At 46.6% G+C, this 13,084-nt stretch overlaps 1 protein-coding gene across 5 annotated transcripts in view; it reads left to right on the top strand.

The window, feature by feature from the left end:
• Positions 1 to 1,742: 1,742 nt before the first annotated feature.
• The window catches only part of ALS2CL (ALS2 C-terminal like), a 68,941-nt gene continuing 57,599 nt past the window's right edge, over positions 1,743 to 13,084 (top strand). For all 5 annotated transcript variants that reach the window (XM_027842135.1, XM_027842136.1, XM_027842132.1 and 2 more), the window contains exon 1: positions 1,743 to 1,843. The gene's annotated coding sequence lies outside the window, so the exon portion shown is untranslated. The remainder of the gene's footprint in view (positions 1,844 to 13,084) is intronic.

The raw sequence follows: 13,084 nt of genomic DNA, 5'->3' as shown, positions 1-13,084 counted from the left end.
TTTTGGAGGGAAGAGTCCAGAAACAGTATATCAAAAGGGAATCAGACACTCACAGAACCTCATTGAATGGGAGAACTTCTCTTTAATATCCCAAACTCTCCTGATAGTTGTTATGACATTTTTATTTACTGATTAAAAAAATACATAGTGGCAAAAGCTACTATGAATTCAGTAATGTTTTTATAGTGTTTATGTTATATATCACCACCGCATCTGCATCTGCTTAAAATAGTGATTCATATATATGTGAGATATTATCTGTTCAGGCTGTACAAGGTATGCTTGCTTATTTATTATACTAAACTTAGGTCCCATTTAGTTTTCCCCTGGTTAGATTACTTTTATACAAGTCACTTTTACCAGATGCATTATTTCTGATTCTGTCTAATCTCTATTCCTCTGTGAATAAATCCCCCCCACCAAATGCTGTTTTTGTGGGGCAGTATGTGGTAGATAGCAGGAAGAATGGAAAGAAGAAGTAGGTGCCAGGCTCTGGTGTCTATTTACCCATGGCAGTAGCAGGAGAAGGGAAAGGGTAGAGAGTGGGTACAACAGATCTCTGAGTCTGCGTAGCCAAGCAAGCTCCTGGGCCAAGGAGGTCAGGAGTCTCAGGGTCTCAGAAGAGCTAGGTTAGGAGCGGGAAGGGAAAGCCCTTATGCTAAAGGTCATATCCCTCTGGATCAGTTCCTTGTAAGGAGCAGTAATCCTGGGAAACGGACTTGGCTTAATGCTCTATCCACCGAGCCACAGTGGACCTCAGTAGTTCCAGCTCTTTCTTGGCCAGCAACCCCAGAGATCATAGCTTCCTTTTATCCCTACAGTTTGGAAGCTTTCTCACTTTCTATTTCAGCCCCCGTTGGCACAGAAATGAAGCACTTTTTTATATTTGACTTGAGTCTTCACTGAATAGAAAGAATATGGGGTAGAGAGGCGCCAGGCAGGGGAGGGAAAAGTCCAGGGTCTGTTGCCTGCCAGGGTAGAAATCCGTGGGATTCAGCAGAGAAGTTATATGCGAGTGAGTTACAAACAAGGTGGCAGATTTAGTAACCACAGATGGGAGAACTAGGGGCAGAGCCTTAGAAGGGCAGCCTCCTGGGCTACTGTGGAGGAGTTGGGGTGTTTGTAGGTGAGGGGGAAGCAGCTGACTGAGAAGGGGTGTGAGGAATGACCAAAGAAATAGGTGGAAGACAGAGTGAGGGAGACAGGCAGGGAGGGTGGGAGAGTGGGGGAGGGAGACAGAGAGGAGGGGAGAGCAGCAGGGGCGGGGAGGGGGGAGAGACAGAGGAGCTAGGTTCAGAGACCAGTGGGACAGTCGGGGAAGGTGAGCGAGCACAAGGGAGAAATGACGCGGGAGAGGAAGACTCAGGGGAGAGAAGTCTGCAGAGGGAGACAGGGTCGCCCACAGAGAGACTGAGGCAGAGAGGGAAGAAAAGGCAGGATGGGTGTGTGGGCAGGGAACGAGAGAAAGAAAGGACGGGGAAAGGAGGAAAAGGGGAAAGGATAGAGGAACTGAGGCAGAGGAGAGAGAATTGAAGTGAAATCGAGGGAAGGACAAGTCAGCAGATAAGACTGTGGCTGCTCGCGGGGCGGGGCGGGGAGCAGTTTTCCTTTGGGTGCTTTCCCCGGCTCCTGGGAGGGTGCCGAGGGGCTGGGCGGGCTCCTCCCCCGGCCACGGGGAGGAGAGAGGGTGGCGTAAGGAGGCTCGGTCCGGCCCCCTGGCCTCCTCTCCCAGGCCTGGCGGCTGGTGGCCCCAGACTGAGAGAGAGGAACGCCAAGTGTCCCCAGCCTTGTCCAAGGAGGCTGGAGGGCTGGGGCGCGGCGCCTAAGAGATCTCAGCGCACAGGTAAGGAGGCGAACGCATGATGGATATGGCAGAGGAGCAGGAGAAGGTCGCTGCCAGGGATCTGAGAGCCACTGGGGCCGGAGCCGTGGGACGCGATGCCAGGGGGGACAGTGAGGCAGGGGCAGGCCAGGTGGGACACTGTCGGGGGACAGGTCGTAGATGAGGAGGACAAGTGGGGCTCTGCCAGACAACAGCATCAGGGACAGGAGCAGTGGAGGACCGTCGGGGGGACAACGTGGATGGGGCAGGTAGGGGTGGGATGTTGCCCGGGAACATCGAGGCAGGTGGGGGGGGGCGGAGGATGCTACGAGGGGCCAAATGTGGCAGAGGTGGGCGCAAGAGTGGGAGAGAGTGATGCCTGGGGCACCGCTTGTGGATGGGGCTGGCAGAGGTAGGGTGCTGCTGCTAGGGTCTGAGTTGTGGATCGGGACCGGGGCGGAGTCTAGGCGCTTCCTGAAGTCACCTTGCCCTCAGGCTTCCTCCTGGGCTGTTCTGTTTGGCTCGCACAAACATCTGGGGAGCAGCCTCCTTCCTGCTGCGCTGCTCATCCCCCATCCGCACCCCAAGAGTCCTGTACCTCTGTCGCCCGTTTCTGATTCTCGGCTTCTGCACCACCCAAGACCATTCCAGCCCTCATCTCCTACCCGAGCCGCTGGAGGAAGTCAGGAAACTGCTGACAGGAATGACTATAAATTTGTGCTATCTAACTTCATTGGGGCTCTCGTGACCTATGCTTCCCACCAGCAGCGTAGCAAATCTTTCATGCTCTGCTCAAGCCCCCAACAATGCTCCTTCCCTCCTTCCTATGCCCTTGTCTTCAATTTTACTGACAATATTCAAGCCATCTGAGTGAGCTTCCTTACCTCCCGTCTTCCAGGTGTCCAAACCTCTCTATGCCCTTATCCATTCTCTCCCCTATCCCCCTTCAGTCCAGCCTCCTCCACAGAGGTCCCCACATCATCACTCCGCTGCTCAAAAACCTTCCGTAATTCTCTATTGCCTTTTGGATAAAACACAAACTCTTCATTGGGGCATTCAAAGCTCTGGCTCTAATGATAAAAACGTCACATTTATGTAGATAGTTAAGTTTTTATAAAACACTTTCTTCACAGAACCCTCCAATATTATAAGGTGTTATCCCCATTTTGCAGATGGGGAAGCTAAAAATCAGAGGATGTCAGAGATAGTTTCCACGGTTCATATCCAGGTCTCCCTGGCTCAGGTGCAGTACTGCATCAGGCTGCCTCTCTTGATAATTTTCCTCTTGGTATGCTTTATTCCCATGGCTACAGTGACACTATACCTTTAAGAATAATAGCTAATGTTAATCTAGCACTTTATGTATGTTACCTCATTTTATCCACATAACCACCCTGGTAGGTGGGTACTCATCCCCATTTTACAGATAAAGAAATTGAGGATTATGGTTAAATGACTTGCCCAGGGCTACCCAGCTTGTATGTGGCAAGTCTAAGGCAGGATTCAAACTCACTCTCTCCACTGCACCACCTAACTACCTATTTTTTGACTCCTCATTTTTTTTTGCCCCCTAAGTATGAGTGTCCCTCAAGTTTTTGTCCTCAGACCTCTTTTTTTTTCTTTCCCCATACTGTTGGCAACAGCTTCAAATAACATCTTTTTGCAAATGATTTACAAAATAATGTATTCAAACTCAATCATTCCCCTGAGCTCCAGACCTACTTCTTAAATAATTAGCTTGACATTTTCTCTTGGAGTCTCCATCAGTCAATCAATCAGTACTGTGTCAGGCATTCTGCTAAATGCTGGAGATACAAAGAAAAAGTGAAAACTACTAGCACCTTAAACTCCACAGTCAGTCAACTAAGCATTTATTAAGTGCTCACTATGTCCCAGTTAGTGCGGTGGATAGGATGCTGGGCTTGGAGGCGGAAAGACTCATCTTCCTGAGTTCGAATGTGGCCCCAGATACTTACTAGCTGTGTGACCCTGGGCAAGTCACTTAACCCTGCTTACCTCAATTTCCTCATCTGTAAAATGAGCTGGGGAAGGAAATGGCAAAAACCACTCCAGTATCATTGCCAAGAAAACCCCAAATGGGGTCACAAAAAGTTGGACCTGACTGAAAGGGACTGCAACAGCAATGTGCCAAGTACTGTGTTAAATGATGGAGATTACAAATAAGGGAGGGGAGGAGAATACCTGCTCTTAAGGAGTTCATAGTCTAATGTCCCATGTCCAGAATAGAATTCATCTTCTCCCCTAAATATGCTCTTTCCCCCAATTTCCCTAATTCTATTGAGGCCACCACCACCCACAGGAGCATTGGAGCCAGGTGGACAGAGCCAATTATTAAAGGCTCAGTGTAAGAGTTTAAACCTAAGAAATCAACAAATGCTACAAACCAGAGCTTGATTGACTGTTTTGTTGATTGCCTAGGCTTAAGAGGAGAAAGTGTTGCCAATTCAGATTAAATTTAAAAGGATGCCCTGCAGGCATTATTTTCCCCAGAGAGTATTTTGTTAGACTTTTACCAGGGCGTCCAGGCCACTGGCTTCCTTGTTACTCAGGTTTGGACCTTCAGAGTCACCCTACGTTCTTTCTTCTTTCTCGCCCTTCGTATCTCATTAGTTGCCAAGTCCTTTTCACTGTGTCTGGGACTAGCGTTATAGGCCAGTATGGTTGAAAGGTACGGTTCATGATGAAGGGAAACCTGTCTGAAGAGAGAAGTTGGAGCCAGACCGTCAGGACTTTTAAGATGGAATAGAGAGGAGTTTGTACATGATTCTAGAGTCAATAGTCAGCCACCTAAGCAACTTAGCTAGTGAGTGCTGTGATCAGACATATGCTTAAGGGACGCCATTTTGGTCATTGTGTGGAGGATGGTTTGGAGATGGAGAGGAGAATTGGAGGGCTGCTTCGATAGTCAAGAGATAAGGGTGGTGGCCATATAAATGCTGAAGAGTATGGGTAGCTACTGGGCTGGTAGAATCAACAAGACTTGGACACTGATGGGGAATTGTATATGGGGGGAGGGGGCAAGGAAGGTTGATGATCAATAGTGAAGAGGAGAGGAGAGGGGGATTCTGAGGCTGGCGACTAGGGCAGCTAGGTGGTACAGTGGATAGAGCATTGGATCTGGAGTAAGGAAGACTTGAGTTCCTATCCGGCCTCAGAAATTCCCTAGCTGTGTGACCGTGGGCAAGTCACTCTGCTTCAGTTTCCTCAACTATAAAATGGGGATAATGATAGCACCTACCTCCCACGGTTGTTATGGGGATCAAATGAGATAATCTTTGCAAAGCACTTTAACGCAGTAGGTGCCATATAAATGCAATAATGCTGTAAATGTTAGCTATTATTATTATTAAGTTAAATAATTGGAAGGATGGTGGTGCTTTCCACAGAAATAAAGTAGGTAAGAAGAGGAGTGAGGTTAGGAGAAAAGGTAAGGAATTTAGTTTGGAACATTTTGAGTTTGAAATCTCAGACAGGCAGGTGGGACTGGAGCTCTGGAGAGAGAATGGGGCAGGGAACGGAATTCTAGGAATCATCTGTTTAGAGATGATAATTGAACCCATGGGAGTTAGTAAGATTACCCCAGCCAGAGGCTATAGAAAATGGAAAGGGCCTAAGAGAAACAAAAATGATGGAAGATTCTCTTTCTACCCCCAACTCCAAAAGTCTCTCCCACTTCCACCTCTCAATCCATCAATTCAATCTTAACTACCTACTATTTGCATGCTAAGTGCTAGGGATCAAAGATAAAACTTCTTGCCTTCAAGGAATTTACATTTTAATGATTCTTTGAGCTCTTTTTTTCTATATTTAACTAAGGCTAATTTGTAATTACCATCTGTTTACATGTATATTCATTCTCCTTTGTTGTTCAGTTTTTTCCATCTTCTGGTTTTCGTGGCAAAGATACTATAGAGGTTTGTCATTTCCTTCTTCAGTTTATTTTACAGATGAGGAAACTGAGGCAAACAGGGTTAAGTGACTTGCACGGGGTCACACAGCTAGTAAATGTCAGAGTCCAGATTTGAACTCTGGAAGATGAGTCTTCCTGATTCAAAGTGTGGGACTCTATCATCTATTGCACCACTTACCTAGATAGCCTACTGGATTGTAAACTCCTGGAGGGCAAGGATGTGTCCTCTGTTTTTGTATTCTTTTCTTCACCTCTTTTCAGGCTTTGCCCATAGGAAGTATTTACTAAAGGCAATGAATACTGAATTGCATCGAATTCTTTCCCTGGTTCCACTCTGCCTACCTTTCAGTGTCTCAGTTTCTCTCTATTGCTCTATTTGATTCTGTTGGTTATTTCTGTGTCCCTGCCTTTGCTTCTCAGCTCTATCTACATCACCTTGTTAAACCAGGTCCCTGGGAAATGTCAAATCCTGAAATAAATCAAAGCCATGAGTCGAAGAATAAAGCGTCTTTAGTTGAGATAACAGGGTAGCAAACGTGCCACCCTGGGAGATGTCCAGTGGATTTCCCACCTCCAAGACCCATGCAAAAACTTCTTATATCTTTAGAAGAAGAGGGGGAAGAGGCAGTATGAGGTGGCGAGGCCTCGTCATGAGACCCCAGTGGCCCTTGGCAATCTGGCCGAGAAAAGCTACTTCATTCTGGCTGTTTTGCCCTTTCTGCCTTGAATCCCAGTGGAAGGGGGCAAGGACACAAGAAATTGAGATACAGCTTGAGCTGGGCTCCCCACAAGGCAACATCCCTGGGTGGGGGGACCTAGGGTGTGTTTCAGCTCAACCTAATCAAGAGTAAGTATCTTAAGAGTAGGAATGTAAGGACATTATTGAAATTCTGACATTACAACAATCACATAGGGGAGTGGCAGTCCATATTACATTTGGTATTAACAATTTCTGTCAGTCACTGGGGACTGGGCCGCAGGGGAGAGACTGAGAACTGGCCTTAGCACACTCTCTCCCACCCCCTGAAGCATGACTTTTGCCCAGTCATATAATAATAACTCATGTAATGCTTTAAGGTTTGTGGAAAGCCTTCCGCACAACAGTCCTGAGAAGGAGGTAGTGTATATATTACTACCTTCAATTTCTAGAAGAGAAAAACTGAGGGTCAGAGTGGTCAGGTGACAGGATCATAGAATTTAGAGCTTGAAAGAACCTGAGAGAATGAATATCTAGTCCAACCTCCTCAGATGAGGAAAATGAGGTTCGAAGAAATGGCTAGCCCAATGACACACAGTGTTAAAACTTATCTTCAGGCCTGTGCTGTTTCCAATTCCCACTCCTGAACCCGTCACCTCTTTCCATCCTTCCCACTCCAAGGAAGTCAGATTTCTCCGGCTAGTCCCTGACCCCTGGAGAAAGGGCCATTAGGGTAGGAAATATGCCCTAGCTTCCTTCTCCACAGACACCAAGCTAGCCCATTCCTTGTGGTCATAGAAAGGTCAGAGGTCAAGCAAATGACCACGAGGGAGACAAAATGAGGGAGGGGGTTTGCTTCAAGTGGAATTGAGGTTTGACTGTAAGCACTTTCCTTCCTGTCCTGGCCAGGTGATTCTGGACCAGGTCCTCAAAGAGATAGGAAACTTAAGTCAACGAACATTTACTAAGAAAATATTATGTACCAGGCACATTAGGCAGCTAGATGACCCCAGTGGCTGGGCCCATAGTCTATGCTTTAAAGTCTTTTCTTGCTCTGACATTCTTTGTTCTAGAACTCTTTCTAGCCCTCTTTTTCCATGTTCTAAGATTCTGTGCTTCGGGTTGATGCTCAACCTGAGCATCTAATTTCTCCATGTCCAGTCTACTATGGCTGATCTAATAGTAATGGATTCAACAGTAGCCCACCCTTCTATTTGTTCCTTGGCAAGCACTGATCTAGTAGGCAACTAGGTGAACCAGTGGATTGAGTACTGAGCCAGGAGTCAGGAAGACCTGAGTTCAAATCCAGCCTCAGACACTTACTAGCTGTGTGACATGGAGCAAGTCATTTAACCCATCTGCCTTAATATCCTCCTTTATGAAATGAGAATAATAACATGTACCTCCCAGGATTGTTATAAGGATAATGGGATATTTGTGAAAAGCTTTGGAAACCACAATGTCTTCACATTATTCCTGCGAAGTGGACAAATGACCACTTCACCTATAGGAAAATAATAATAATAGATTTTCATGTAGTATTTTGAGGTTTGCAAAGGGTTTTATAGACATTGATCAGTTGATCCTCAAAACCTGGTAAGGTAGATATTACAGGTCTTAGTATCTCCATTTTACAGATGAGGAAACTGAGGGTCAATAGGTTGTAACTTTCCCAAGTTCATGCAGTGTCAGAAGCAGGTTTCAAACCCAGTTTTCTTCTGACTTCCACATCTCATCCACTTTCCTCCTTGCCACACTAACTCAAAACAGGCCCATGCAGGTGCAGTGATTTGCCCAAGATTATGTTAGTGAGTGACCCAATGCCAAAGCCAAGACTTAGAACCTAGGTATCCTGGACCATAGAACAAGACCATTCATTAAAATAACCTTTATCGTTAGTAGAATGCCTTATACTTATCAAGGGGTTTCTATACTTGTCCATTGTCCATTGACATCTTAGGACATAGAATGTCAAAACTGACATGGATCATAGAAAATAGAATACAGAACATTAAAGCTAGAACAAACCATGGAACATAGCATACCATCTGTGGAAGGAACCATGGAACATGGGGCATAGAATGCCAGAGGACATCGTGAAAGAGAAAAAGAAGCCAGAGATGGGTGTTGAATGGACCCAGGCCATATGAGTTAGTGGCGAAGCTGGGCCTCTGCATCCAGGCACGTAGGGCCTCGGCCACTCCACCATGCTGGCTGCTGCCTCCATAGGTCGGGGTATCTATGGTCTTGATGCCAGTAACAAGGTCGCGGTGGGAGGGAGGGAGAGACAGTGTCATCAGGGAGAAATCATGCCAGTTTCTTCATGCCCAGGTGAATCACTGGGCCTATGCTTCTACCTTATGTTCACAGGGAAGAGCCCGTCCCTGTCCAGGACAACCTCCCTCCCTGCAGCCATGCCCACACATCCCCAGCCCAGAGGGTCAAAGGCTGCCCCCAAAACTCACCTCAGTTGTAAAACTCTTCATCTGTGTCTCTCCCTACCATTTCCACCCTGCTCTCCACCCCTCACTTGGGAGGGTCACTGGATACATTTCTCTGCCTTTAGGCAGGGCTGAGCTAAACTCAGTACCAACGGCAGAAGGGTCCCCTTCATCCTTTGTCCATCCCCCGCAATCTGCAAAATGAAGGTTTCCCTCCAGTCCTGGATAATAGTAACTCACATTTTTGACTCTGCTCAAATTTCACCAACAGGAAATCTTTCTTGGCAACTGCCCCCCTACCCACAGAAGGCAGCTGGTGTCACAGTGGATAGAGGGCTGGGTCTGGAGTTCAAATTCAGCCTCAGATATTAACTAGACTCTGGGCAAGTCACTTCACTTCTGTCTGCCTCAGTTTCCTCAACTGTAAAACAGGGATAATGTTAATAGCACCTACCTCACAGAGTTGTGAGCATCAAATGAGATATTTGTAAAGTGCTCAGCACAGTGCTTGGCACATAGTAGGCTCTATTTAAATGCTTTATCTCCCCACCCCCACTTTCTTCCCCTTCCTTCTCTCTGTCCTGGTGTCTCCCATCTCAGTGCATTTCAGTCTGTTGATGTCCTTCCTAAAAATGAGGTTCCCAGAACTGGACCAAATATTACCAAGATATTCTGTCCAGGGCATTGAACAGTGAGACCATTGATCCCGTGCTGTGTAGGATAATGGAAAGCCCTGGATTTGAAATCAGGAAGGACCTGGGTTTGAATGATGACTCTGCCTCTTAGAATCTAGGTGACCTTGGCTGAGTCACCTTGGGTCCAGTTCCTCATCTGTAAATGGTTGTGCATGGCTGGACAACATCATCGTCTCCAGTTCTAAGTCTTGTGATCCCAAGAATGCAGCCTAAGGTGCTATTCGCTCTTCAGCACGGACATAATGCTGTTACTTTCACTGAGCTTTGAAGTACTATGCCCTGGGCATGCTGATTCTGGGCAGAACTGAGGGAAGGGCAGTTCTGACCTCAGCTGTTGGCCACTACCCCTCTCATCAGCTTTTATTTCCCTACCCTGACCTTGAACTGTTCCCAAGGTGGTGAGAAATGCTTTTGGAACACAACAATCCAGCTTCTCCCAGGCTGAGACTGGCCTGAGCCTCTTTGGAGGAGGGGATGGGGGCCTCTCTCACCAACCCCCCAGGTGTCAGCTGGGAAGGAAAGAAAGTAGTTTAGTCTTGACCTAGTACCTGGTCCCTGAGGACTACTTGGCTACACTCCTCCCTCTTCCCCTTCCTGCTGGCCTCTCCCTTTCAGCCTAGGTGGGGCTTGGAATTTCTGTGCTCTGGGCTTGGCCCCAGACTGGTGAAACTCCATTCCTCCCCTCCTCCCACTCCTACCCCTTCTTTGTCAATAGCTACAAGAATAAACCCTAGGAATCCATTCCTGCTCCCCCACCCCTAGGATTCTTAGCTTCAAGGTAATTAAAAAGCAAAACGAAACACCTATATTTATGCGTGGAAATCTGGGAAAACACAGTAGGAGTCCATCGCTGACCTCTGGGAGCCCCCGGTATGAGCAAAAAAGCACAGCCCCTTCTCCTCCAAGAGCATCTGGTCTGAGAGGAGACAGACCCCAACTTTGGGACAATTCTGGAAGGACTCTTCCAAGGGGAAAGTTGACTGAGAAGACCTAAGGCCTAGTTAACATTCTAGAATTTTATGATTCTGGGTGAACAGGGTGAGCTTTATCCCAGTGAGGGGATAAACTTGTTTGAAGTTCACCTCTGCAATTCAGTTGAAGTGGTTGTAACTTCAAGTTCTTTGGAATTGATTGTGTGATATGGAAGATACCAGCAAAGGACCACCCAGCATGGTGGTACTTTGGCATTAAAGAAGGTGCTGTGCTCTATTAGCAAAGCGGAATTGCAGTAGTTTAAAAGCATGCAAGATGTGCAAATCTGGAGACATCTCCACTCCAAATGTTCACATGGACTATTTGTGCCCAACCTGTCTGATCAGCTGATGGGGATGTGATCCCCATCACAGCCACAGTCAGATCTTGACTAGTGATGTCATTTTGGTCCTTTTCAAGCATAAAAGACAACAACCAACCCCCTATCCCTACAGGACCCGACTACCCTCACTGAAATGAGGGGGCCCTGTGACTTACACATTTTCTTACCTGTTTTTAAAATTTTATTTTCTTTTTTAAATTTTGCACATGAATAAGATTAACAGATGTGAACCTTTCCATATCCAAAGAACAGGAAAGGAGTGCTGTATATATAAAGTGAACTGCTTTGTAAAGGTTTTTAAAGTAATATTAAATTTAACATGATAGTAATACAATTTCTCTGCTTCTCTGGATCCATTTCTGAACTTCCTTCTGGTTTCTTCTGTAGATTGTTCAATGTTTCTTTAATGCTCTTTTCTTCTTATGCCATCCTCACCAACTCTCCCCCACAATCCCCTACCCCCATCTATAAGTCCTCCCTTGTTGGGGAAGAGTCCAGTCGACCAGAGCAAACCCACACATTGGCTGTGTCTGCAGGTAGAAGTTTTATTCTGTAGCTCTCAGACGAGAGGTGGGAGGCCTGCTTGGTCTTCTGGAGTCACCATTAGTCATTGCCTTGATTGGCATTCTTAAGTCTTTCTGAGTTTTCTTCCTTTACTCCATTGTAACCCTGGTTATTCTCCTGGTTTACTCATTTCCTTCATCATTTCCAGTCTGACTTCCTTGGTTTCTCTGAATCTGTCATTTTCATCATTCCTTGTGATAATGTCATCATCTCTTTAGTCATTCCTCAGTTGATAGGCACCCTTAATTTAATTTTAGCCCTTAAATTACTTGGCTTTGATCAGATACCCATAAATTTTCAGAGCCAGGAAAGACCTCAAAAATCATCAAGTCCAGTTGAGGCCAAGAGAGAAGGCCCATAGTTGGGACTCCTAACTTCTGATCCAGTACACTGGGCTGCAGCCCATCATTGCTATCCACACATATTCACCGAATGCTTTTATGGTTCTGTGTGGGCATGGATGGATTGCAGTCTGTGTTGTAGAGGGAAATAATGGATTCTATGGAATAGTAGTCTTAGAGCCTGCTGTGTGTTGGGCTTTATTGTTGTTGGTTAAAGATTGACTCAGTTGGGCTAGATCCAGAGGGGAAAAGACTATACCTAAGGGAGAACAAGTCAGTCAGTCAATCAATAAACATTAAGTAAGAGCCTACTATGTGCCAGGCCCTGGGAAAAGGGACTAGGGGTACAAAAAGAGGCAAAAGACAGTCCCTGCCCCCAAGGAGGGAGTGCAAACAAATATGTACAAATTATAAATGGGGCAGATAGGAAATAAGAGAGGGAAGGCACTAGAATTAAGAGGGTTGGAGAAAGGCTTGTTGTGGAAGCTAATAGGTGGAGATGAAGAGGGATAGCATTCCAGGATGGGGGGGACACCAGAGAAAATGCCTAGATCCAAGAGATGATGTGTCTCGTTCATGGAACAGCCAGGAGGTCAGTGTCACGGAACTGAAGAGTATGTGGTGGGGAGTAAGGTGCAGGGAGACCGGAAAGGTAGGAAGGGTTTGAATGCCAAAAAGAGCATTGGCCTGGGACTTATTATTGGCCAATCAATCAAAGCCCAAGTGATTTGGGTTTAAGGCATGGTCCTTCATGAAAAAATCTAGCTGTAAACCTCAAGATATCTTGCAAGGATTCAGCAATCAAACTTGACATTCCTTTGGGCAGAGCACCTGCAGGTAAGGGTATGATACCCTATGTGGAGTTTTTTGAGTAGGGGGCTAACAGGTTCAGCCCTGTGCTTTAGGAAAATCACTTTAGTGACTGAATGGAGGGTGGATTGGAGTGGGGAGAGACTTGAGGCAGGCAGACCCCAGCATCTGGCTATGCAGTAATCAAGGCATGAGGCGATAAAGACCTGTACCAGGGTGGTCTCAGTGTCAGAGAAGAGAAGGTGGCGTGTTCAAGAGATGCTGCAACAGTGAAATCTAGAAGCCTTAGTCACAGCTTGGAAATAGGGGGTGAGAGATAGTAAGGCATCCAGGATGGCTCCTAGGTTGGCAGCCTGGGGGCCTGGGAGGATGGTTTTGTCCTCTACAGTAATAGGGAAGATGCGATGGGAGGACGAGGATTTGGGGGTAAAGCTGGGAGTTCCCTGTTGTACTGAAAAGAGGGCGGGA

This window comes from Vombatus ursinus, unplaced genomic scaffold (genome assembly GCF_900497805.2).
Source record: "Vombatus ursinus unplaced genomic scaffold, bare-nosed wombat genome assembly UNPS02014867.1, whole genome shotgun sequence".
NCBI classification, from domain to species: Eukaryota; Metazoa; Chordata; class Mammalia; order Diprotodontia; family Vombatidae; genus Vombatus; species Vombatus ursinus.
The sequence above is the reverse complement of the archived record's forward strand: the minus strand, read 5'-3'. Positions and strand labels throughout refer to the sequence as shown.